We start from the raw sequence: 26170 nt of genomic DNA on the forward strand, positions 1-26170 counted from the left end.
CACGAGCCCCCCCTGCGGCACGAGCCCCCCCTGCGGCACGAGCCCTCACGACTGGAGCCCTTGCCTGCTTCCCTCTGACCCTGAACACTGAACTCAGACACCCAGAGGGTCGGCTTGGGGGGAGGGCTCTGACGGACCCCTGTGAGACGCGGTGGACAGCAGGACCTGCAGAGATGACCACTCAGCCTGGCGGGGGCAGGAGACGGCTGAGTTCGCGCAGTTCAATTGGTTTCAAGGCCCTGGGTCTTCTCGCTCCTACATTGAGAGCGAGCTGGTTTTTTTAGTTCGTTTCTTTGTTTTCTGTTAAGCCTGCCATTATGCTTGTGTAGAAAAACAGTTTTCCTCAGGCAAGAATAACAAAGGTAGCTCTCTGCTCATTGAATGGGACCCTCAACGATGACTGCACCGGAGAAGCAGACAGATGCTGTGTGTCTGCAGCGAAGCTCCGAACTTCTGACTCTCCTTTCCTCCTCCCTCCCCCCTTCCTTTCTCTAAACAGAAAGGGTCTAATTACTGCCAATGCCAGATTCCATTCTCTTCGAGAGGAACCAGGGGTTAAAACATCTGATTCGACCCCCAGCTTCCTTCACAGTCAGTGATTAGCATTCACCCGTCCAGGTGGGTTCCCAGAGCTCTCCAGTCACAGGTCCCGTCACTCTGTCCATGCTGGTGTCCTTCTCAGAGTCTCTCTGGCCAAACGGGAAGGGAACCGAGCCACCAGGACCTCCGGAAGACACCCTCTGACCCACCCTGACCCGTGCGGATTGCCACCAGGACCTCCGGCAGACACCCTCTGACCCACCGTGACCTGTGCGGATTGTCACCAGGACCTCCGGCAGACACCCTCTGACCCACCGTGACCTGTGCGGATTGCCACCAGGACCTCCGGCAGACACCCTCTGACCCACCGTGACCTGTGCGGATTGCCACCAGGACCTCCGGCAGACACCCTCTGACCCACCGTGACCTGTGCGGATTGCCACCAGGACCTCCGGCAGACACCCTGTGACCCACCGTGACCTGTGCGGATTGCCACCAGGACCTCCGGCAGACACCCTCTTACCCACCCTGACCTGTGCGGATTGCCACCAGGACCTCCGGCAGACACCCTCTTACCCACCGTGACCCGTGCGGATTGTCACCAGGACCTCCGGCAGACACTCTCTTACCCACCGTGACCTGTGCGGATTGCCACCAGGACCTCCGGCAGACACCCTCTGACCCACCGTGACCTGTGCAGATTGCCACCAGGACCTCCGGCAGACACCCTCTGACCCACCGTGACCTGTGCGGATTGTCACAGTGACTTTCCCAGCTCAGCACAAGGGCCAGAACAAGAAGAACAGAACTTTGCTAAGAGCTTGGTCAACACCACAGCCAGCAGGCTTGTCAGCTGGATGCTGCCACTCTCAGTGCACAGATGAAGGGACTGAGGGTCAGAGAGCTGGAGCGAATCCCGGAGAACCAGCAGAAGGGGGAGATTGCTGAACTGTGTCGAGTATTTCTGCTTCCGGAGCCTTCCGTCCCCACTCTGCCTCTCCACCGCAGCTCAGCCGGGACGGACTGTCATTAAAGGGTTTTAAAGAGGCTATTTGTTTGATCTAATTTTTTAAAAATGTTATCTGAAAGTTGAAAACTGATTAACTTCAGGGACCGGTCTGCCACCCTCCAAGACGCAGCCTTTGTTCTCGAGAATCCAGGCCCCTTTCAGATTGCTCTCCTCAGAGGACCAGCGTCCTGTAACCCATTCTCGATACAAGCACAGCGGGAGGCACTTACAGCATTAGGTGTTAGGAAGGGTAATTAAAATGTCGTTGGGATCCCGGCCGGGTGGCTCAGTGGATAAAGTGTCATCCTGGAGCACCAAGGTCGCGGGTTCTGTCCCCTGTCAGGAAACGCAGGAGAAGCCATTGATGAGCGCACAGTTAAATGGAGCAACTAAGTAGAACAAGTTGATGTTTCTCTCTCTCTCTCTCTCTCTCTCTCTCTTTCAATCAATGGGAAAAAAGTTTTAAATGTTGTTGGTTCTCTTTTTCTTTTTTACTGTCTCAGAGATTGTTTTATGCATCCTGGGCCTTGGGCGTCACCTGCGGCCCTGTGGGGTATGTGAGCATCCTAATTTGTTTGGGTTCTGGTTTCATCGGGAATTGTGGTGAACTACAATAGAACCCTTGGGCTCTGGGCTCTGCACCCCGCCTGGGGGCTGTGGGAATGCCCCCCCCCCCCCCCCGCATCCAGGCAGTCACAGCCAAACCACTGTGTGTCCTAGCAGTGACAGCTCATTTTTACTCAACTCTTCTCTGATTCTTCACAAAACTATAACGCAGTTCGGTCTCTGGTGACCCAGGCCCTGAGTTTAGTTCAAACCTAAGTATGGGTCACGACCTGAATACTGAATTATGTACCCCCCCACACACACATTTTTTTATGTTGAACCTTAACCCCCAATGTGACTATTGGGAGATGGGGCCTTGGGGAGGGTAATTAAGGCTCAATGAGGCCAGAAAGGGGGGACCTTCATCCAAGAGGATTGCTTTCCCCCTAAGGAGAGAAAAGCTCCACCAGTTACCTCTCTGTCTGTGGGGCTGAGCCCTGGCCCTGTGGGATCTGATGCTATCTCAGGGGGATTGTGTCAGAGTCCAGTTAAATCATGGGACACCCAGCTGGTGTCACAGGGAATTGCTTGCCGTGGGGAAAACCCCCCACACATGTGATGACCAGTCGTGTCAGGTGGAATGTGTCCTGTGTGAGTGGTAAGAGAGACAGACTCACGGGAGAGAAATGGGGTTTTCCCTGCACGGGAGGCAGAAAACCGAGCTTTTCCTATTTAGTGATGTAATAGTTTCACCTGCTGAAACACGTCAGATGTCTGTCAAACATCACATCGGGGGAGTTAGTGCCGAGAGTCCCTGGGCTGTCTGGGAAAAGCCCAAAGTCCAACTCCTTGTCTGTAAAAATAATTTCCTGATACACCCAGACTGCCTGCTATAGTTTAGTTTTTCAGAAAGGAGAAACAGACCCTGGCCGGTAGGCTCAGTGGTAGAGCGCATCGGCCCGGTGTGTGGATGTCAGAAAGTATTCAAAAATAAAACAGTAACTCACACTGCTGTCTGTGTGCTCTTTCACCAGACTGTAAATCGTTTAGTGGGCAGGGATTATACAGTATTTATGCATTTTCTAAACCAAACACTTGGTGCAATATTTGAAAGTAGCTTATCAAGAATGAATGAAAGAATGGATATTTGAATGGAGCAAATGATCAAATAGATGAAATTAAGAGCCAAACAACCAAAATGAAGAAATGTGTTTGTCAAAGTGTGTTACTATTTAAACTCTCACTGCAAACTGAAAAAAAAAAAATGAAAACAAAGCAAACAAAAAAATATGCAACGTGTAATGCATGTTAGTTTCCGACGGACAGATCCTAAAAACTTTCCAGTGACACTGTCCCAGCTGCCTAGGATCGACTTGTCTGATCAAGAGAGGCTTCTCGCGTTGGAATCAGTGAGTCAGCACACAGATAAGGAGCCCTATTCAAGTTCTCTTCTCTGTTCTCTCCTGGCTAAGAGGCACCTTCCCTTTGAGGGCTGAAAATTTTCTGAATCGCGTCCCCGGTTCATTTGATCAGCATTTTACACAGTGTTAACAACCAGTATCTTTCTCTGATTTGACACATTCAGTTACGAAACCACAAAACGGTCCACCAGCAAACGTTTCATGCCTAGGGAATAAAAAAAAAAAAAAAAAAGTCAAAGCTGGCGAATGGAGTGGATTTGCTGCAGTGACCACCTTCACTTCAGAGGTGAAAGCCAGCCTCATGTCCCCAATGCGCCGTGACACGGACTTTAGAGCCCTTCTTGCGAGGAAGGCTGTGAGTAAGCCGTGTGGGGTAGACGGTACCTGTGTTCTTACTTAACACAGTGAAAACACAGCCAACGTGAGCTCGAAAGGTCAAGCGGACACTAAGCCCAGACAGACACGTGCCAGGAATGACTCTCTCCGCGACACTGCCAGGGACCACGCGGCTGCTACGAATGACAGCAGGACACCTGGGACCCATTAAGCGGCATCAGTGGTTTATATACAGTGTAAGTCCGATGCCTCATCGACAAGAGGTCCTTTAACCCTCACAACGACACTGTGGCGTGGTGGGTTGGACTGCTGCCACTTGAACCCACTCGAGAAACACCACGAGCGAGATTAAGTTACCCAGCCAGCCCACACAGCTACTAAGAAGGGGGACCGGGGTTCGCGGGGGAGTGATGAGTCCAGGGCTTTTGCTTCTGATGTTGGCCAACATCGACCTAAACGCTATCTCGGTGTGTTCGCACAGGCAGGCGGTTCTTCAGCAGACCAGGGGGCGATTCGGCAAGGTCCCCGTTCTAGTGTAAGGCTGGCTCCCACCACGGCCATTAAAGCAGGGATGACGTTTGCTCGCTGACCAGTGATGTCTTAGAACAAAAGGCCGGAGATCCTGGCAGATGCGTTTAGGGCCTCAGACTCGATTTACAAATGGGCACACGGGGGCTCTGAGGGAGGGCGAGGTGTGTTCCCACCGCTGCGCCGCGGCTTGGCTTTTAGGAGAGTTGCGGAGGGACCAGAGGATGTCCCCCCCTTTGTGTCACCTGGCAGGTCTACGAGTCTGGAAGGGAAGCCGCACCGAACACCACAGGCTGGGCGGCTCCGACGGCAGAAGTGGATGTTCTCCCGGCTCCGGAGGCCGGGTGTCCGCTCTGGCCGCACTGCAAGCCATGACGGCGCCACCCACAGGTCACGTTTAGAAGAGCGGTCGGCGGTTTGAGACGGGGAGAGACCCTTAGTTCTCTGATTGTGTTCTTTCCTCCGGCAACAACATTAACCTGTGATAACCTCGCAAGCAGCCTAACCCTGTCCCCAGCTGTACCGTATTAATGCAGGGCTCTGCAATATGAGAGGGCTTCCTTTCAACTCTGGTTGATCCTGGGGTCTGCAATGTGGCCACCCGAGTCCAGGAGTGTCTGCTGAGGCAGACCCCGTCACCTTTTCCTGTGGGGTCTCTGTGCCCACTACATGGTGGGAACTGTGGACTATTTACTGAATGAGCGAATGCCATCACACTGGACCTCACGTCCTTCCAATACTCTGTCAGGCACTGGTTGTTATTTATTTCAGCAATACCACCGCCATTTCTTAAAATATATCTGCCTCTGCCCTCACCCCCCAGGAAAAGGCACCTAAGATCAAGCTGATTAATGCAGAAGCATGCTTTTGTGTATGTATTTCATGAGTGATGATGTATACAATTATTAAGCTGCGGGTTTTCAGGCTTTGGAATGATTGATTTTTATGACCGTTTCCATCTTAGTTAGTTTTTGTCGGATGCATTGCTGTAAGCAGGCGGACACCCCAAAGCGTATCCATCCGTGTGGTCCACCATCCCCCAGGGCTGCTCCTCCAGTCCAGAGACGAAATAAGTCTCTAGTGTTTTCCCTACTGAATCACTCAACAGGAGGTCACAAAAAAAAAAGCCGGATGGGGTTAAACGATGTCCATTACGGAGTAGCTAAGTCAGGTCCACTCCTGTGGGACTCCAATTTGGAGCAATGACAGCCTAATGAAGGGCAGTTGACCACCCCTGGAGGGAGCATGGTGCAGACTGAGATTGTCATGGTGATGTCCACGGGCTGTGCCCTTTACGAGGAAAGCGCTCGGGTGGGAGGGAGCCTCTCAAACCTTAGCTCAGCAAGGGAAGCCGCTATCTTAGCCGCTGGGGCTGAAGCACACCTGACAGCTCGCAGGGGAGAATGTGACCACTGACACTCTGTCCTGAGAACTCACATTCCGCGTGACCACTGGCACTCTGTCCTGAGAACTCACACTCCGCGTGACCACCGGCACTCTGTCCTGAGAACTCACACTCCGCGTGACCACTGGCACTCTGTCCTGAGAACTCACATTCCGCGTGACCACCGGCACTCACTCTGTCCTGAGAACTCACACTCCGCGTGACCACTGGCACTCTGTCCTGAGAACTCACATTCCGTGTGACCACTGGCACTCACTCTGTCCTGAGAACCCACAGTCTGCATGACCACTGGCACTCTGTCCTGAGAACTCACACTCCGCGTGACCACTGGCACTCACTCTGTCCTGAGAACTCACACTCCGCGTGACCACTGGCACTCTGTCCTGAGAACTCACAGTCCGCGTGACCACTGGCACTCTGTCCTGAGAACTCACACTCCGCGTGACCACCGGCACTCTGTCCTGAGAACTCACACTCCGCGTGACCACTGGCACTCTGTCCTGAGAACTCACACTCCGCGTGACCACCGGCACTCTGTCCTGAGAACTCACATTCCGCGTGACCACTGGCACTCTGTCCTGAGAACTCACATTCCGCGTGACCACTGGCACTCACTCTGTCCTGAGAACTCACATTCCGTCCTCAGAGGAGACAGATGAGCTGCACTTTCCCCTCTCTTTGCTGCGAGCGCTATTCATTACCTTATCTTACGGTCTTGAAAGATGGAATTCTACCTGGGTAAAATGTGATTAAGCCCTTCCTCAGTTCTTTAACCATGTCCAGCTTACAGCTTTGCACTTTAGATATCCAAAATGGCCTGCTTCCTGGCTTTAATGACTCCCGAGTTTGCTTGGGTTTGGGGGCTACGTGATTTTTTACTGCAAATTATAGTAACAAAACAATGTTCTTGAGAGGGTCTCATCTACCATGTTTGCTTAAAGTTATGTGAAAGTCATTAGAAAATTGGCTTATGTCTATATGTGCAACACACACACACACACACATGCTTACATCTTTAATATATATCAGGTATTCCTTTGTAGAAGGTGAAAATATTTATACAATCTGAAGAGAAACCAGAGCACCAGGTATTCCTTTGTAACATCTTCTTAGATTAACAGACCCAAGGTGGATAGACCTCTTGTTAGGACACATGCTAGTGTCCAATCAACTCTCATCCAACCAAAGCAAGCGATGACGAATCAAACACCTGGGACTGCTCTTTCCGGGTGTGTCCGAGGTTCCCTCGGAGGACACTGAGCATCCTCATGCCCCCGGCTGGGAGTGAGCCTGCTCTCTTCTTTCTAAATCCAGTGCGTGGTGCACCAGCCTAACGTGAGAGAGCAGGAGGGCGGGGCGGGCTTATGCCTGTCACTGGGTTCTTTTTCTCAGCCCCCTCTCTTAAAGGGAAAATTAATTCACTTATTGAACACCAGCTGGATGGCAAACACTGGTTTCACTCTTCAGTAAAAGGCGGGTATGTTGTCCGACAGAGAGACAGTGCCCGGCAGAGTGCCACGCCGGGGAATAGAGCTAATGGGGGGCCTTTTGTCCACAGACTTTGGTGCAAGGGCGTGATGGCTTTGCTGGACCTTCCTGAGACCACACAGCAGTCTGGGATGCTTCTGCCCACCTGCTCTCCTCCCACGTGGAGCAGGAAGCGGGGGGCTGAGACAGAACAGGCAAAGCAGACACGGAAGGAGGGGCACTTCCTGCACTCTGCCCACAGGTCCCTCCCACTGTCCTGGCCCGGCAGCGAGGAGGGGCCTGAAGGAGCTTCCGAGGAGGGAGCCCTCTACTCAGGCTCAAGAGCCAACAGACGGCCCAGGTTGGGCAAAAGAAGGCACAGGGTCGTCTAATGGCTAGAGATCGACTTGGGTGTAATCAGAACCACTTTAAAATGTAACCTAAGACGGAAATAACTTACCCATGCATAATTCAGTATTTGCCTAGGGCCGTGTCTATAAACCTATCTAAAGTCACTGTGGAAGAAACACCAATGCAATGGAACACTCTTCAGGGCTAAAAAGAAACGGCCTATCAAGCCATGAAGAGACATGGAGGAAACTTGAATGCCTATGACTAAGGGAAAGAAACCAGACCGAAAAAGAATACATTACTGTGTGATCCCAACTCTGTGACATTCTGGAAAAAGCCACCCTGTGGAGATGGTAAAGAGATCAGGGGTTGCTGGGGTTAGAGTATTTTTATATTTGTATATTTATTATACAATACATTTTAAAATAAAATATGTATTTCCGATGTTTTGGTTGTTTGACCCCCGCTGGGGTCGCGACCCACAGGTTGAGAACCACTGGGTTAGAGGGAAGGGGGGATGGGTGGACGGAGCCGTTAGGGGAACACTGGACATGATACCACAATGGTGGGTACGTACCATTGGACATTTGTTGCCACACGCAGAGTGAACTTGTGAAAACCACAGGCTTTGGATGACGACGACGTGCCAATATAGGTTGGCCAGTTATAATCAATGTACTCCTCCGGTGGGGGATGTTGATATCGAAGGCGTCCGGGGCCCATGGGAAACCCAAGTGCCCCCTGCTCCATTTGGCTGTGAAGCTAAAGCCTCTCTAAAAAATAAAGTCTATTTAAAAAAAAAGAGAGAGAGAGAGAGACCAATTTAAAGGCGGGGGAACCACCGAGGACACATTAAAATCCAACAGCTGAGATTGCCTTCTGGAATAATTAAACCCTCTATCACCACATATGACCTGAAACACTTCTATGTTAGAGTGAGACCCACCAGAACAACATGCTTCGATAATTACTCTTGATCTCACATGAATTTCAGTAGAAAGCCAACCCAGGCAACAGGAACTCTCCCGGTGGTGAGAAACCGTTAATTCCCTCGATTCTCCCCAGCGCGCTCACAGGAAATGAATTAAGTTCTGGAATGAGCCCAGCTCATTTATTCCTTTACTCAAGATTCATTCATTGGCCCCGGGCTTAGGATGACTGGTAAAAATAAATAAATAAATAAATAAATAAACAAACAAACAAACATACAACATTTAAAATTCAATGTGGAAGTTAAATAAGAAAGCGGGGATGGATCCCGGTAGGTAAATCACCCACAAAATAGATTCTTGTACCGTTTGCTGAAGGCTGACACTGAGCCCCCCGGGGGGGGGGGGCGGAGAAGCAAGGTGTGTTTAGAGAGGAACAGAGACCGTTGAGAGTTACGGCGTGTGCCGGGTCAGATTCCAGGAGAGTCCCTGCCAGCGGCGTCCGCGAGTTCAAAACAGACATTCGTCTTCACAGCCCACTCATGGAGGCTCGGCACGACCTCGCGGGTTTTTCTCTAGAAGAAAGTACGCAGCAGGAGCGCACACTTCCCGGAGACGTGACTCTGCGTACGGGCCACGTGAGTTTATGGCCTGCTGGACTCGACCCCCGACGCGCAAAATGAATGCTGACCGTCTGGGAGAGTCCCGATTGATGGCTGTCTGTCTCTCTTCTGGTTTTCATGATTGTAAGAATTGGATCTGTTCAAAGCTGTGTGCCAGTTACAGCATATTCATTCCACGCCTATGCCCATTTCTTCTTGTTTTCCATTGAAAGTCTAGCCATGCCAGCTCTACAGCCTTCCATGGGGAGCCCTGCAGACTCTGATGGCCTCGGAGGACTCCCTGTCAGCCCCCTGCGACTCAAAAGTGCCCTTCTATAAGCCACCCCTCCAGAAGGCCTACCGACCTCTGAAACGAGCATCCCACAGTCTCAGAACTCTCTCCCCAACCTCCCTGCCATCTAGATCTCACCCCCAACTGCTGCCTCAGGCTCCCTGGAGGAGGGGGTCGGTAGTGATTATTTTTAACAAAAGCTTCTGGTGATTCTTACCGTCGGGAAACTCTGAAAAGCAGTTCTCCAGCTGAAATCCACGGACTGAGCCTTGTACCCTCTTTCCCAAATGCTAATAAGAACAAAAAAACAAAACCAACTTTGTAATCTGTGAATTCAGTTGACTGAAGAGAGGAAATTCGTTCAGGGAACAGGCTTGTGTAAAGCCACGTGGCCAGTAGGTGGCAGCGTAGATCCCAGCCTGGCTCTGCCCAGTGTTAGAGCTGACAATCTCTGCTACCCCTGCAAGAGACTGGCATTAAGTTTTGGGGTGCAGCTCTGTACCTGGGATCACACTGTGTGCCTCTCAGCCCTAGAACACCAGAATGCCCCCTGCCACCCCCCCCCCCCCCACACACACACACAGGAGTATTCCTTTCAGCCAACTAATCTGATGACTAAAACCAATCGAAGCCTGTCACATTCCTGCTGAGAAGGTGGAAGTCTAATGTAAGGGCGAACAGGTCTGAATGAGCATTTGAAAACTGACTGGCTATCTCGTAATAAGGAGGGAAAGAAAGTCTGAACAGGGTCATGGGGTGTCCAGGCTTTCTGGGGAGGGCGGTTTCGGCCGCTGCCCCCTCTGCCCTCTGGCCGGTCCTGAATCATTCATTCTCCTTCTGTCTGCCAAAGGCGCCCGGTTGGTCACCTCTTGGTGTCTTCCTTCCCAAACCCAGTCCCAAAGCCAAGAGTAATCTCGCATTCATTGTGGTGTAAAAACCCGTGACCCCATTAAGGTCATTGTAGCTCACCTTCCCGCCCCACCCCCTGCCACCAAACAAGCTTTAAGGGAACCAGAGAAAACTTCACGCCAGCTCTAAACCGCTTTCCTCTTCGTCCTTAAGACATGTATCAATGTTTAACTTTCCAAGACGCGCAGAGTGGTGAAAGGTCGGCGGACACAGTCCTGGCAAGAGGAAGAACCCCAGGAGAAGCAAAAACAAATACCAAAGAGGGTGGCCACGCAGCCCAGGAAGGAGCTAGCTATCAACACATCCGCCGGAAACGCGTGGGCCTGCGGACGTCCCCTGACCTGGGGAAGCCGTGATAGGGACCCGAGCGAATTCTTCGGTGAAGGTCCCTAGACGATGAACACTGGGAGGTCTGCCCCTGGCTTCCTATGTCGGGATTGCCTCTCTAGCTGAAGGCGGTCTATCAGTGAGAGAAACCGGGCGGCGTCAACGCAGCAGCCGCCGCCGCCAGCTGGAAGCGTTCTGTCCGCGTGGCTACACACCGCCGCAGGGGTCCCTCTCCGAGGGCGTATTAATCTAAAGCGATACAAAAGGGTAAGGAACGGGCCTGTTCCATATTGAAGAGAAGTGGGCTTTGCTCCTGTGACGTCTCTTAAGCCCGATCAGTCAGCTGACTTCAAATGGAGTTGAATGAATATGAAGGAAGCAGGTGTACGAGTGGGGAGGTTTACAGTCTTACTGCATTACAGGGATTATTGTCATACCTAATTACGGATTCCAAAAACCAAGACTGACTCTCAAGAAACGTGATTAGACAGAGGATGCTTTAATCTCTAACATACCGTTTCTTTTATCCCTCCATTCATTGAGAAGGATTTAATAAGTGGATTTTAGGTATTAGAACCTGTAGAATTAGGCAGCGGAGGTACAAAACCTCCGTGCGACCTTGGGAGAACCTCCCCATCTCTATAGCGTCAGCGTTGTCCGCACAAGGGGGGAGGGCCCCCCCCAGAACTCCTGTCTTCATTGGTGACCTCTGCTCCCACCTTCCCACCAATGCGCAGAGCTGCAGCACCAGGGTCCTCCTTCTGGGTCACCACAAGGTCACTGAGCCCAGGTCACCCCCTGCTTCCCTTAGATTCTGCTCTATATGATTTTAAACTAACCTTTCCCTCATTTGTCACCTGTGTCCTAAATTCTTCCATTCTAACTCTGGAACTGCAGGTCACCTCTACACTCTCGTACTTCCTCAACCGTATTCCTTACGTCTTAGTGCCACAGCTGTCCTAAGTGGCATCGGGCTCACCACAGAGAACACTGCTTCTTCCGATGTCCCGAAGCCACAATTACTTCCTGACCCACCATCTCTGTGCGGCTCAAGGGGGCTCCCCCCTTACTATTGCTTCCAACGCTTGGACTTGAACGTCCTCTTGCATTTAACCTCTGCTCTGAAAGTCCCTCGAAGGTTTGGGACTCATGGAATCTGATAATAATAAATGAATACTATTGGTGTACGTCTCCTGCAAAGCCCCAAGCCCTCATTCCTTGGGGTTTTAGCACCTGACTCGTTACTTTCACTAACGACAGTCCTAATTCTTGGTTGCTGTGATATCCACAAAAACGATACTTCCAGTATTTTAATTGGATTGATGAAGGTCCAGTTGGCACAGAGGGACAGGTGCAGCCAGTTATGGAACCACCACGAGGGAGGACATTTCCATCACACCACGAGGGAGGACATTTCCATCACCCTGTGCACAGGGGTACAGCTGTCAGCCAGCCCTGTGCAGCCCGTCCCTCTGCCCGCCTTCAAGCCCTGGCACCGCTGACCTCTTTCTGAGGTGTGCCCAGATGTAATAAGCATCTGCCTGTCACACTGAGGAAACCAGAACAGGCTCCGGCCGCTACTCACTTACCTGCATCCTGTCCCACTTGCACGCGGAGTGGCCCAGCCCCTGAGCTCTCCAATTCTTTAATGTACCCGTGCCCTTGAGGACTTCGTTCATCCATTTCTTCAACTAGTTCAAAGCATTTAGTCTCCTGCTTTGAAAGATTTTAAATATCCTAGGAATTCTGAAAACTCCATAGACAAGTATGTGTCTATAATCCAAATTTCACTCCCAATTTTAGACACACGACCTAACAACCCACTAAACATCTCTAGTGTCTATGCCCCAGGCACACCTAGATTTCCTGTCCCTCCTTTTACCTGACCATTCACCCAACCGCTTACTTACTAGACGTCTCTAGATAACCTATCAGACAACACCCTCCTGCTTCCTCCACATCCGTCTGCTCCTTCTGGGCTCCCCTCGTTCAGTTAATCCCACCCCTGCTTACCCAGTATTTTGGCCGTAGCATACCACCCAACACTTAGTCTATCGGCAAACCTGTTGGTTCTCCCTTTTGAAATAAATCTGAATATATTTATTCAGCATCTCACTTGGTCCACCGTCAACATCCTGACCGCTCCATTTTTTTCTCTTCTAATTTGTTATTTTGTTGCCCTCCCTGGTGTCTCCGCTTCTTCTCTGACTCTTCCTCCCGGAGTCTATACTCTCAGTACAACAGCCAAGGTAGGAATCCAGTTAAATCGTAAAGAATATCGTGGGATTTATCCTCTGAAAATTCTCCCGTGTTTTCTCATCTCTGCCAATATCTTTATATAGTTGTCTATGAAAATGCCACGCGAGCTGCCACCTAGAATTCTCCTCGATCTCATTTCCTTGGCTCAACCTCTCAAAGCATTTTGCTCCATGCACGCCGGCCACCTGCTGCCTCCGGGCACACTCAGCACGCCTGCTGCTCAGGATCTGCGCATGCGCATGACTGTGCCCCTGACTTTGTACCTTTGGGCTTGCTCCCTCCGTTCCCTTAGGGTTCTGGTCAGAGGTGGCTCCATGAGGCCTTTACTGACAATTCTGTATCAAATTGTTTCCTATCCCTGATGCTTTTTACTGCCTTTTTTTTTTTTCCTGAGTCTGTGTTACTTTTATTCAAAGTACTTACTGCAATATGTACACAGAAATGCCTCTACCAACAGATACTTCTTATATCTCCCCTTCCACAGAATGTCAGCTCTTGGGAGATGATAATTTTCTGTTTTGATTTTATCTTAAATAGCAAAACCTAGAATTAAAAACCCTGTGATTGTACAGGGGCTTCCTATGTACTTCTTCCTGTAAGAACAAATAAATGAAAGAATGGCTTCAGAGTCAGAGTTTAGGAGGGAGGATGTACAGACATCGTGTTTTCATAACCTTCAACGCAAATGATTTAACCACTGCAACTCGGTTGCTTTAAACGAGTCCTGCAGAAGAAATATATAAAACGAAAATATCAGAGAAATCTACCTATTTAATGCAATTTCCTGAACTCATCTGTCGATGCAGTTTTCATATTCACACCCGGTACATGCAGGGCAAATGTGCACCAGTGGCTTAAAACTTGTGATCTCTGTTCTCGACTGAAACTGATCACGTCTGGCTCGAGAAACAAAACTCTGGGTGAAATGTTTGTCACCGAGGTACGTCTTGGGCTCGCCCCCGCCATCTCGTGGGACACCAGCTCTTCCCAATTCTGCTCCAAAGGTCTCCGGGTCCCCTCGGATACATCATCCACTTGTGTTGTCTTTCATCCCAGCTCTCCTGGGCTTCTACAATGAGACAAAAATGCGGAAGGAGGGGGTTGGTAATTGGCTCAGCCAGCAGCCCATCATTAGCAAGTAGGATGAGTCCCATCTTGACACAGACTGACTTGTCCATGCAGAACTCCAGGTGGCCACGCTGTCCGTGGCAAGGCAAACCCACCGGAAAGGAAACGGGCCAATACTGTGAAGTAGCGAAGAGGATGGTCCGCCCCGCCAGCCAGCCAGAAAGACGTCACCCCGCTGCCCAATGAGGAGCCCGGTTTCCAAAACAGCTCGCCAGACTGCCGAGAGTGCAGAGGGGCCCTGCAGGGGGACGCGTGGGGAGGAGAGAGCGGGTGTGAAACGCCGATCTCGGACGGGAGGAGAGAGAGATCCTGAGCGTGGGCACGTGCGGGCTGCACCGCTCAGAGAGCCTGATGGAAGTGCGGCCTCTCAGAATTAAGAGCGAAGTCTGCCTTCCAGGCCGCATGGGTGTTTCTCCCGGAGATGCTGGCACACGGGGTGTCTTTCACCCAGGGCGAGCACTTGGTGAACAGGGGAGGAAGGGCAGGGCGTGTGTGGGGGTCGAACACGCCCACAGGAGAGGGGTTTGAGCGACGGGCCCTGACTGGGATGCAGAGCAAGACAGCCAGCAGGGTAGGAGTCAGGCGGGCCCGGAGTCTGGCCGGACGTCCGTGCTGCACTGGCCGAGGGCGGCCGCCCGCAAGCGGACTGGAAGGGCCATCGTGGCCTCGTGTTCCTGGTGCCGCTCTTGACGGCACTGTCCTTCCGAGTCGTGATGACAATCAGAAACGGATGGTGCTCAGTATGAAAGGAGGGCAGTCCCCAGTCCCCATGGGGGCGGAGCGGGGCAGGAGTCTTGCTGCTCGCGCTTGGGCGGCAGCGTGTCTTCTGTTTGTGTTTTTGCTCCTAGTGACCTTTTCTTTCAATGAACTTGATCGGGGTGACATTGGTTAGTAAGAGTGTACAGTTTTCAAGGGCACACTCTACAGCAGTGGTCCCCAACCCCCCAGGCCGCGGACCAGTACAGGTCCGTGGGCCATTTGATACCGGTCCACAGAGAGAGAATAAATAACTTACATTATTTCCATTTTATTTATATTTAAGTCTGAACGATGTTTTATTTTTTAAAAATGACCAATTTTCTCTATTACATCCGTCTAAGACTCACTCTTGACGCTTGTCTCATAAGTTCGACAATTATATTTTAAAGTACCACAGTTTTTATAAGCCGGTCACATAATTTTATTTTGTGCATTTATCCATCCCACCCTAAAGGCTGGTCCGTGAAAATATTTTCTGACATTAAACCAGTCCATGGCCCATAAAAGGTTGGAGACCACTGCTTTACAGTACATCATCTGTACAGTGATTGCATTGGGGGCCCACCCCCCAAAGTCAGTCTCCTTCCATCACCGTGTGTCTGACCCCCCCCTGCACTCCTCCCTCCCCCCCACCCAAAGTCAGTCTCCTTCCATCACCGTGTGTCTGACCCCTCCCCCTGCACTCCTCCCTCCCCCCAACCAGAGTCAGTCTCCTTCCATCACCATGTGTCTGACCCCCCCTGCACTCCTCCCCCCCCACCCAGAGTCAGTCTCCTTCCATCACCATGTGTCTGACCCCCCCCTGCACTCCTCCCTCCCCCCCACCCAAAGTCAGTCTCCTTCCATCACCGTGTGTCTGACCCCTCACCCTGCACTCCTCCCTCCCCCCACCCAAAGTCAGTCTGCTTCCATCACCATGTGTCTGACACCCCTCCCCTTCACTCCTCCCTCCCCCCCACCCAAAGTCAGTCTCCTTCCATCACCGTGTGTCTGACCCCTCACCCTGCACTCCTCCCTCCCCCCACCCAAAGTCAGTCTCCTTCCATCACCATGTGTCTGACCCCTCCCCCTTCACTCCTCCCCCCCACAGTCAGTCTCCTTCCATCACTGTGTGTCTGACCCCCTCCCCCTTCACTCCTCCCCCCGCCCCGGAGTCCACCCTGCTGTCGTCTGTGACTATGAGCTGTGTCTGTTTGTCTGTCTGTTTGTTCAATGGTTGTGCTCAGTGTTCTATCCCATAGAGGAGTGAAATCAGAGGGTTCTGGACGGTTTCTGACTTATTTGCTTAGCCTCATGTTCTCAAGGGCCGTCCCTGTTGTCTAAATGGCAGTATTTCATCTTTCCTTACGGCGGGCAGCATTCCACTGTATGCATGTACCACACCTTCCTTATCCAGTTACCTATCAAGGGACACTTTGGTTGTTTCCAACAGAATTCTGTGGAGCTGATGGCCTACAGTCCCTCCTTGCATTTCTATGTTGGCACGGCGTCACCTCTGTGAGCTCCTGTGACCTGTTTTACCCCAAATCTCAACACAGGACAGATCTGGGGAAAGAGTTCTAATTTTTAAGTGCCCACTGCATGCTGGGTTCATGTCAGGGGTGCGCACTCACGTATGTATCTACCCACATCACACAGTGACTGACGTGTGCATAGTACGAAATTGTTACCTGGCCGATTAGCTCAGTGGTAGAACATCAGCCCAGTGTGTGGAAGTCCTGGGTTCAATCCCTGATTGGGGCACACAGGAGAAGAGACCATCTGCTTCTTCTCCCCCTTCCCCTTCTCTCTCTCTCTCTCTCTCTCTCTCTCTCTCTCGTAGCCAGAGGCTTGGTTGATTCGAGCATCGGCCTCAGACGGGGTTGGCCGGGTGGATTTCGGTCAGGTCACATGCAGCAGTCTGTCTCACTATCTACCCTCCTCTCACTTAAAAGAAAAAGAAAAAAGATTTTGTTGACAACAAAATGAATGGAGGCTATTTTCTTTGCCAACAGTTAGAGGTTTTCTTCTGTTGCTTAATCACTGGTACATTCAACTCAAAACTAATCGTCATTTGTTGTTGTTCTTTCTAGAAACTCTTTGAAGACACGTAGTCACTGCTATCACTTTCAGTGTTCAGTTTTTAAAGATTTAATTAGATATGCATTTTGAACCTTTGCAGGTTAAAAGAAATAACAAGAGCCATTCTCATCAGAAGCTGGAAGGTGTAGTACGTAAGCTCTCAACTGGCTGGCCCCCAGCTTGGAAAGAAAACCCCCTCGTGGAAGAGGTGGCACCCTCCAATCCTCTTCCTGGGGTGCAACACAGCCTGCCTCTCGGGGGACAGCTGGTGGACAGAAATGGAACTGCTTCAATGGCAGGTTTTTTTCCAGCTCATGAGCCGGCATCGTTTACTTTAAAACTTGCGCTGAGAACACAACCGCCGAGAATTGTCAATGAATAATACTTCATTGGTATGCAAGAGAGATTGCCCACAGTTTGCTAATATTTAAATGAAAGATTATCTTGGCAAATAATTATAGGGACAGGCTCATCAAAGAGTATTTTATCTGCATGCTTGAAAGTTAGCATCCAATAATGAGATTTACTTGTAGACTGGGGGGGGAGAAAAGGATTAATTAAAAGAAAACAAGAGTAATTAGTGTGTTGGAGGGACAGAAAAGGGCAGGAGAAATTTAAATATTTTTATAAAGAATGAGAGAAAGTGCTTTATGTACACTTGCTACCATTGCTACAATTAAATCTGGTTTAAAAAATGAAACTTGGGTCATTTAATCTATGACTATCATTTTGTGCAAAGCTAAAGAAACAGTATCATAATTTCACTACAAACTCAGTTGTGATTGGGGCCAAAGTATATATTCCTGTGTCTACAGCCCTGATTTCCACAGTGTGGTCCATGCAATATATTCATGCATTCATTCACTCAATAACACTTTCAACGTGTGTGGCTGGTGCTGAAATTTTCCCTTGAAAATGATTGTTACGCCTTCCGGGCAATATCTCCCCATTTCACTTGAACCCTGGAACACTTGGAAATGTCCAAAGAGAGAGGGCCCGTGGGGCTGGTGACTGCGACCAAAGCTGCCACTTGAACCTCCACGGGCCATTGGAGTAAGGTCCCAGGGTGGATCTGACGCGAGTCATTTTCACAAGAGTTTTAAGACCCTAAATTAGAATAATGATTGAACCTACCCACTAACCTCATCACTTTCCTAATGTGGCCCGTGCCCACGCCCATTAACACCCCTGTGACGGTGCAGACGGGAGGGAGCGTCGAGGGAGGCCGACGTGACCTGGGGAGGATGCTCACCGCAAGGCCTTTGACCTTCAAGTCTCACTCTGTCCTCGGATAAACCCCCAGAGTCACGGGGCATCGTTATGTTGTCCTCTGATCATCTCAAACGGTTGGGGTTATTCTGTTCTGTTGTGCTCAGATGTTTATCTTCCACATGAGAGTAGGGAGCGTGGCTACTTTTCATTAATAGCTGCACTTTTGTTTACTCTTGGCCAATACTGGATTTAAATCCACAGATCTGTTTGCTGAGCAGAGGAATTCTTAGTGTGCTGTGGGAAAAAAAAAAAAAAAAAAAAAGGAAGGAAGGAAGGAAGAAGTGAGGGAGGGAAGGAAGGAAGGAAGGAAGGAAGGAAGGAAGGAAGGAGGGAGGGAGGGAGGGAGGGAGGGAGGGAGGGAGGGAGGGAAGGAAGAAAGGAAGGAAGGAAGGAGGGAGGGAGGGAGGGAGGGAGGGAGGAATGGAGGGAGGGAGGGAGGGAAGGAGGGAAGGAGGAATGGAGGGAGGGAGGGAGGGAAGGAGGGAGGGAAAGAAGGAAGAGAGAAGGGAGGAAGGGAGGGAGGGAGGGAGGGAGGGAGGGAGGGATGGATGGAGGGAGGGAGGGAGGGAGGGAGGGAGGGAAGGAGGGAGGGAAAGAAGGAAGAGAGAAGGGAGGAAGGGAGGGAGGGAGGGAGGGAGGGAGGGAGGGAGGGAGGGAGGGAAGGAGGAATGGAGGGAGGGAGGGAGGGAGGGAAGGAGGGAGGGAAAGAAGGAAGAGAGAAGGGAGGAAGGGAGGGAGGGACGGAGGGAAGGAGGAATGGAGGGAGGGAGGGAGGGAAGGAGGGAGGGAAAGAAGGAAGGGAGGGAGGGAGGGAGGGAGGGAAGGAAGGAAGGAAGGAAGATAGCCAGAACTAATATTTAGATCTGGCAGATGTCCCCATACTTAGGACAACTTTGAGATGATAGCAGGCCCTGTAATGAGGACTGTGTTTTGCAAATAGGAAGCCCATTCATCTTAATTCGCTGCTATGGAGGCACCTCCCCGGTCACCCTTGCTCCAGGGAAAAAGAAGCTGATGGTATTTCTTCAAACAAATAGGCCACGGAGAAGCTTTGAGTTTCAAAGCTGAGATTTTCTTTTAACTCACTTGTAGTTTTATAAAAACAAACACCACCAATTTAAAACAAAAGCAAAAAACAAACTAGTCATGTTAGGATAGGAAAGGCGTTTCAAATCCCCTCCCCCACCCCCGTTCACTTGTTCACACTGAAGATTGGGTCAAAAAAAAATCAATGGAGTAACATTAAGATGCATTTGTGTGCTTGTTTTTTTTCCCCTTTTTTTGTCCTTGGTTATTGATTAGGATGCAACAGTAGCAATTAGAAGAGAGTACAGTGCTGATTGGATGTATCATGCACATCCAGATTAAATATTGCTTTGTGAAGCGTGTGCATGCATTTCACAGTGAGAAGGGCGTGGCAGGTATTCACGAGGCCAGAGAAGGGGGGAGGGAAAGAGGCCGAGAAGAGGATGAGGACGCCAGGGTGGCGGTCCCTTGATGGGGCTCTGGAAGCAGTCAGGCAGATCGCCCCCCCCACCACGCACCATGACCGTGTCTCAGTCCCGCATCGAGCCGGGGCAGGGTGTCCGGTGAACAGGAGAGCTGGGTTTGCTGAGTCCCAAGGACACTTTGCCCTCCCTCCCCCGCCCCCAGCGTGTGGGCAGGCGCACAGGTGTCTCTCCTGTCCGTGGGGAAGTATAGAAGAACCTGCTGGTGGGTCCGTGGGCTGCGGACATGGTCAAGGACAGTGGAGCAAACCTCCGTGCCCGACGGCGGTCCAGGCTGGCTGCCACGTGGAAGCTGGCCTTTGGGACTGAAGGAGGTGCGAGCCGTCGGAGCCGGGGGAAGGAGGCTGGTGTCCCGGGCACGCTGCCCCGCTCCTGCTAGAGAACCCGTAGGGCTTTGGAGTGGCCTGTGGTTTCCTCCCTTTCCTAGCGGCCCCATGGGCTGGACGGAGAGGACCAGGAGGCTGGCTGCGGCCTCGCTCCTCACAGAGTGGCCTGACCCCGCGGAGTGCCCAGTGAGGGGCCGTCGGAGTCCGGGGCTTTCTCCCGGCTGCCCTCGTGGTCGGGGAGCCAGCGCAGGCCCAGCCAGGATGCGGCTGTGAGCTTCTGCTTCTGAAAGACTGAAAAGGTGACGGAGTCTAACCAGAGGCCACGCAGGTGGCTCAAGAAGCCCACAGAAAGACTCCTTCGCCAGGGAGAGCCGAAGTCTAAATGCTCGAGAGTCTGAGCCCGGAAACCGAATCCAGGGAAGAGAAACAGACGTCCTGGGACATGGCATTGAATCCGGAGGTCAGATCTGGCAGAAAACTGTGAGCTCCATGCAAAGAGGTCAAATCAAGAAAGGTACCATGGCTAAAGCAATCGTGACAAGCACTAGAATGTATTAACTTATTCATGCATGTACGTGTGTCTGTTTGTACATACGTATGTACGTCTGCATTTGTGCAGCGTCACGGAAACACTCCGAACCTCAGTGGCGTACAAGGGTGTCCTCCTTCTTGCCCAGCAGGGACAGCCGAGCTCAGGTGGACCCGGAAGCCTTGTCTACGGGCTCCAGGCGGTCTCTGCTTTCATCCCACACGTCTCTCTCTCTCGAAGGCCCGGACTGCAGAGGCCGCGGTCACCTGGGGTTGGTGCTTTTTGGGGAAGATTTTGGCAGCACAGGAAGACATGTGAAACCACACATGGCTGTGAGCTTCTGTTTCTGAAAGACTGAAAAGGTGAAGCATAAGGTTAAAGTCTCTGCCCATGTCCTGTCCCGTCACACTCCATTGTCCGAAGCAAGTCACGGCCACTTCCGAAGTCACTCGCATAGGGATACATGCTCCACCCCAACGATGAGGGAGGGGAGTGGTATTCGCCCAAGGACAACCTACCGTGTCTTTTGCTCCATAAGACGCACCTAGGGTTTTAAGGAGGAAAATAAGAAAAAAAAAAGTATTCTGAACCAAATGGTGTGTTAAAATGTTTAATAAAATATACCACCATAATATTTCAACAATGTAAACTCAACAGCAGGATGAACAACCATTAGCACTGTTATTAACAAATGAGAAGAGACCTTAATGTTCAAATACTTTTCTAGTTGTCAGCAGCTAAAAAAAATAATGAGCATTCATTCGCTCCAGAAGATGTACAGGCATTTCTCCTCCACTTTTGGGGAAAAAAAAGTGCATGTTATGGAGCAAAAAATATGGTAATCTACCACTACCGGGCCAGTGGTGGCTTTTCCCGAACTCATTCTTATGAAAAGAGGGGCCCATGGTGCTGGCACTTGTGTGACTGGCTTACGAGGCCGTGCATGGAGCTGGGCTGCTCCTCAGATTTGCAGACTCCGTAGCTCAACCTTGCCAACTCCACAAGAATGAATCAGGCCTTCCGTGACTCCGCCCGACTGAGACTGATCTACCCGTCAGGACGCCAGTGTACCAGTGGACAGGGAGCTGATGATTCTTGCTAAGTAGCCTGGACACTTGTTTCGATTGATTCGAACCTTCTCTTCCTAGGAGCAGATCTATTAGGCTGGCAGGTGAACAGCAGTACCAGGCTTGATGAGTGGGAATGGAAGCAGGACTCAATGGGATGGTGCCACCCCTCTCTTTAGCCAACAGATCTCCAGTAGCATGGGGGGGGGGCGCCACCACGGGGGTAAGCAAGCTTGTCGTGGGTCTGCTGTCTCAGCGTCAGAAAACACGGCACTCATTACAGCAGGGGTCAGGAACCTATGGCTCACGAGCCAGATGTGGCTCTTTTAATGGCTGCATCTGGCTCGCAGACAAATCTTTAATAAAAAAATAATAATAACGGCCCTGGCCAGTTGGCTCAGTGGTAGAGCGTCGGCCTGGCGTGCAGGAGTCCCGGGTTCGATTCCCGGCCAGGGCACACAGGAGAGGCGCCCATCTGCTTCTCCACCCCTCCCCCTCTCCTTCCTCTCTGTCTCTCTCTTCCCCTCCCACAGCCAAGGCTCCATTGGAGCAAGGTTGGCCCGGGCACTGAGGATGGCTCCATGGCCTCTGCCTCAGGTGCTAGAATGGCTCTGTTTGCAACACAGCAACGCCCCAGAGGGGCAGAGCCTGATGGGCGTGCCGGGTGGATCCCGGTCGGGTACATGCGGGAGTCTGTCTGACTGCCTCCCCGTTTCCAACTTCAGAAAAATACAAAATAATAATAATAATAATAATAATAATAACATTAAAAATATAAAACATTCTCATGTATTACAATCCATTCATTTTCTACCACTCATGTTCATGGTTGCAGGTGGCTGGAGCCAATCACAGCTGTTCTCCGGGACAACACCAAATTTTTGTTGGATAATGAGTAACGTACACTGGTGGTTGTATGGCTCTCATGAAATTACATTTTAAAATATGTGGCGTTCATGGCTCTCTCAGCCAAAATGGTTCCCGACCCCTGCATTAGAGCCTGCCATTTGGCCTCATGTTGACCACCTTGCTGTGGATTGAAACGATACTTTTGTTTACACACATAAACAACTCATTAGGAGGAAGATGGCTGTCGTCCCAGCCTGGGGACTGCTCTGTCCGTGTTTAAGTAAACTTTCTATCTGTCAGAGCGACTGTAAGAGCTGCTTTTGTTGGGTAACCTCTCTGAGCTACCAGCGTGCCCCTTCCCGACACCTCTAGGCTCTCTGCTTACGTGTGGGACGACCTCAGGCCTTGTGCATTCTGCGTCATCGTGACTTCAAATATCCTGTCTCCTTGTCCTATTGTATTCTTTTAAGTTTGGTAAATATGGTTACTTAACTGCAGACTTTCTTTTTTTTTTTATGACACATTTATATCATAAATCATCATTGAAATACTAGCTGACACCTGGATGCAGGCTACTCCTTTTCCAGAATATGTTACAAACACGGCTGCTGTCTGTCGTTGGAGAAGGTCGTGTGGATATTTTAAACATGTTTCTTCACTTGGACACTGTGGGAGGCAGAACACCTGCTCTGTTAGTTCTGTACGAAAATTGAAAATAAAATGAGATAAAGTTATGGAACAGAATGACTTGGCCCATGGGAGGGGCCCCATCAAAGACTGATGAATCTGGTTAGGATTCCGAAGTATTGCTACAAACTGTCAAGCGATATAGATTATAAAGTAAAAGGACCTGGGTATTGATTGGTGCTGTGGCTTTAATGTGATCCTTGTGTTTTCTTCTCTCGCGTTTTCAAAGCCGCTCTTGTCCAGAGACCAGAGCCGCTGCCATGTCCTCCCTGCCCTTGGTTTCCCCGCTCACCCACTGTCCTTGTACTCAGAAAAAGCTTGATTGATTTACACACATTGTTTCATTCGTCAGCAAATGACAACTCAAGTCAGCGAAGGATAGGAAAAGAAAGTATCAAGGAGCAATTGAACAATAAAGCCCAATGTTAGTTTTACCACAAAACCTCCCAAAGCATGGTGGCAACCCAGATGCCACTCTGGGCCTCAATAATGGGCACTGTGCTCAGCCATTCTTCCACAGCGGTCCTCCTGGGCTCCTTTTAATCTTGATGGAATTCTCCACAATGGTCATTAAATTTCAAAGTGCCGCACAGTTAAGGATTAGTTAACTCTCAGACCATGTAATGACATTCTGATTTATGCAAGCTTCATTAAAACCTTTTTTAGCTGAGATCTGAAGGGGATAGGAAATGCATCGGATTTAAGAATCCAGTTCAGTTTAATGAGACAGTCCTCCTTCCTTGAACTCCAGCCACGTGCTTGCGGGGTGCTCATTGCTTCGGAGAACGCAAAGAGTTGATAATGGCGGCCAAAGAGAGAACGCGGTATTTACACAAGAGGAAGGGACTTAAATGTGTGGCAAAAAGAGTTGTTCTGTTTTGTTTTGTTTTGTTTTGTTTGCATTAGCTTAGCAGTAGAATATAAGGATTTTTGAGTTGACAGAGCTGGGCAAGCTATGCAATCTTTCTAGATTTAATTTTAGCTATGTATCATTAGTTTTCTCTTGATGTGTAGCAAATTATCACAGACTTAGCAGTTTAAAACAACACCCACGTGTTAAGTCTCAGTTCTGTTGGTGACGCATTGGGGTTGGTCCTAACCGAGTCAGCTTAGAGTCTGGCAAAGCCAAAAACAAGGTATTAGAGGGTCAAGCTCCAATCTGGAGGCTCTGGGGAAGAACCCACTCCCACACTCCTGAAGGCAGCAGAACCCCGTTCCTTGTGGCTGCAGGACAGAGGTCTCTGTTTGCTGAGGTCACCGGCGGTCATGTTCCTTCTCACGCGGCTGTCTCCACCTTCTCTCTGCCACGGCACCTAGCCCGGCTCCTGTTTCAGATCTCTCTGACTTCCCTCCACGGCTTCCTCTTCTCCTGCATCCAGAGGAAAGCCCGCGGTCTGGGGCTCCTGTGACAAGGTCTGTCTCCTTGGGGAAGTCCTGCCATCTCAGGTCAGCTGCTCAGCAGCCTCATTTTCTCCCAGCCTCCTCGCAGCAGTACCCGATGAGCAGTCTGATTGCATAACTGCACACAAGAGAATGTAAGGGAGCGGGGAATCTTTGGAAGGTTTCTTTCTACCAAAAGCTGCAACACAGGGTTAACAGAAGGAGATTACTCAGAGGATACTTATGAAGATTAAATGACATGATGCGGTAAAGAACTTATTATGAACACATAGTAAATTTAAGAAAGTGTAGCTATTTTTTTTTCCCCACTGTGGCCGGATGGCTCGGTTGGTTAAGAGCATCGTCCTGAAGCACAGAGGTTGTTGGCTTGGTCCCTGGTCAGGGCGCAGACAGGAGCAGACTGAAGTTTCTGTCTCTCTTTCTCTCTCTCCCTCCCTTCCATGCTCTCAAATCAATAAATAATATTTTTTAAATTCATCTATTTTAGCTTTATCATTATTATTAAATTCATATTTGAAACGTTGGAGAAACCTCTATAAATGAGCCTATGAAGTATCCAAAGTGCACGGCTGCTTCATGCCAGGGTCTGCCTGACGCTCTCAGAGAGCTGACGTGAACAGAGCGTGCGCTGTGCCGTCTCACGTATATAACAAAATACAAGTGCAACACAGAATAAAAGAACATGATGGGAAATAATACACACCAATTAACCAAGGAAACCTGAAATAGTTCTATTAACATGAGAAAGAGGCTAGTGAAGCTATATTGTTACCAGGATAAAGAAAGACATTCATAATAACATCATAATAACAAAGAATAAATAAGCAAAATGAAAACACCCCCAAATGTGTACACATATGTGAACCTATGTTAGGCAGAGCACCCTCCACCCTGACTCAGGAACGGAGAGGAGAGGCGGACAGTCCGCAGTCCACGCGCACACTCTCAGCACCCTCTACAGTCGATGGAACATGTTGGTGGAAATCAGTGAGAAGAACTAAAAATCGTGATCAACCACATTGACCTCTTGAGCGTTTACAGAACAATGGACCCAACAGAGCAGAACACACATTCTTCCAATTGCATATGAGACATCTGTCAAGACAGATCATAGCAAGGGCCATGGCACAAACTTGTAAAAGTTTAAAATATTTGAAATCAGACAAAGTATGTTCTCTGACCCTAACGGAATAAGACTAGAAACCAATAATAAAAAGCAATCTGAACAAAAATCCTAAGTTTGGAAATTAATACAGTTAAAAATAAAATATAGGTTCAAAGAGGAAGTCACATGGGAAGTTAGACAATATTTTTAATTGAGCAAAGTAAAACTAGAAAAAGTAAAATCTGCCTGACCAGGCGGTGGCGCAGTGGATAGAATGTTGGACTGGGATGCAGAAGACCCAGGTTTGAAACCCCAAGGTCGCCAGCTTGAGTGTGGGCTCATGTGGTTTGAGCAAGGCTTACCAGCTTGAGCCCAAGGTCACTGGCTTAAACAAGGGGCTGCTTGGTCTGCTATAGCCCCCGGTCAAGGCACATATGAGAAAGCAATCAATAAACAACTAAGGTGCTGCAACGAAGAGTTGATGCTTCTCATCTCTCTCCCTTCCTGTCTGTCTATCCTGATTTGTCCCTCTCTCTGTCTCTGTGAAAAAAAAATGC

Source organism: Saccopteryx leptura, chromosome 3, assembly GCF_036850995.1.
Source record: "Saccopteryx leptura isolate mSacLep1 chromosome 3, mSacLep1_pri_phased_curated, whole genome shotgun sequence".
NCBI classification, from domain to species: domain Eukaryota; kingdom Metazoa; phylum Chordata; class Mammalia; order Chiroptera; family Emballonuridae; genus Saccopteryx; species Saccopteryx leptura.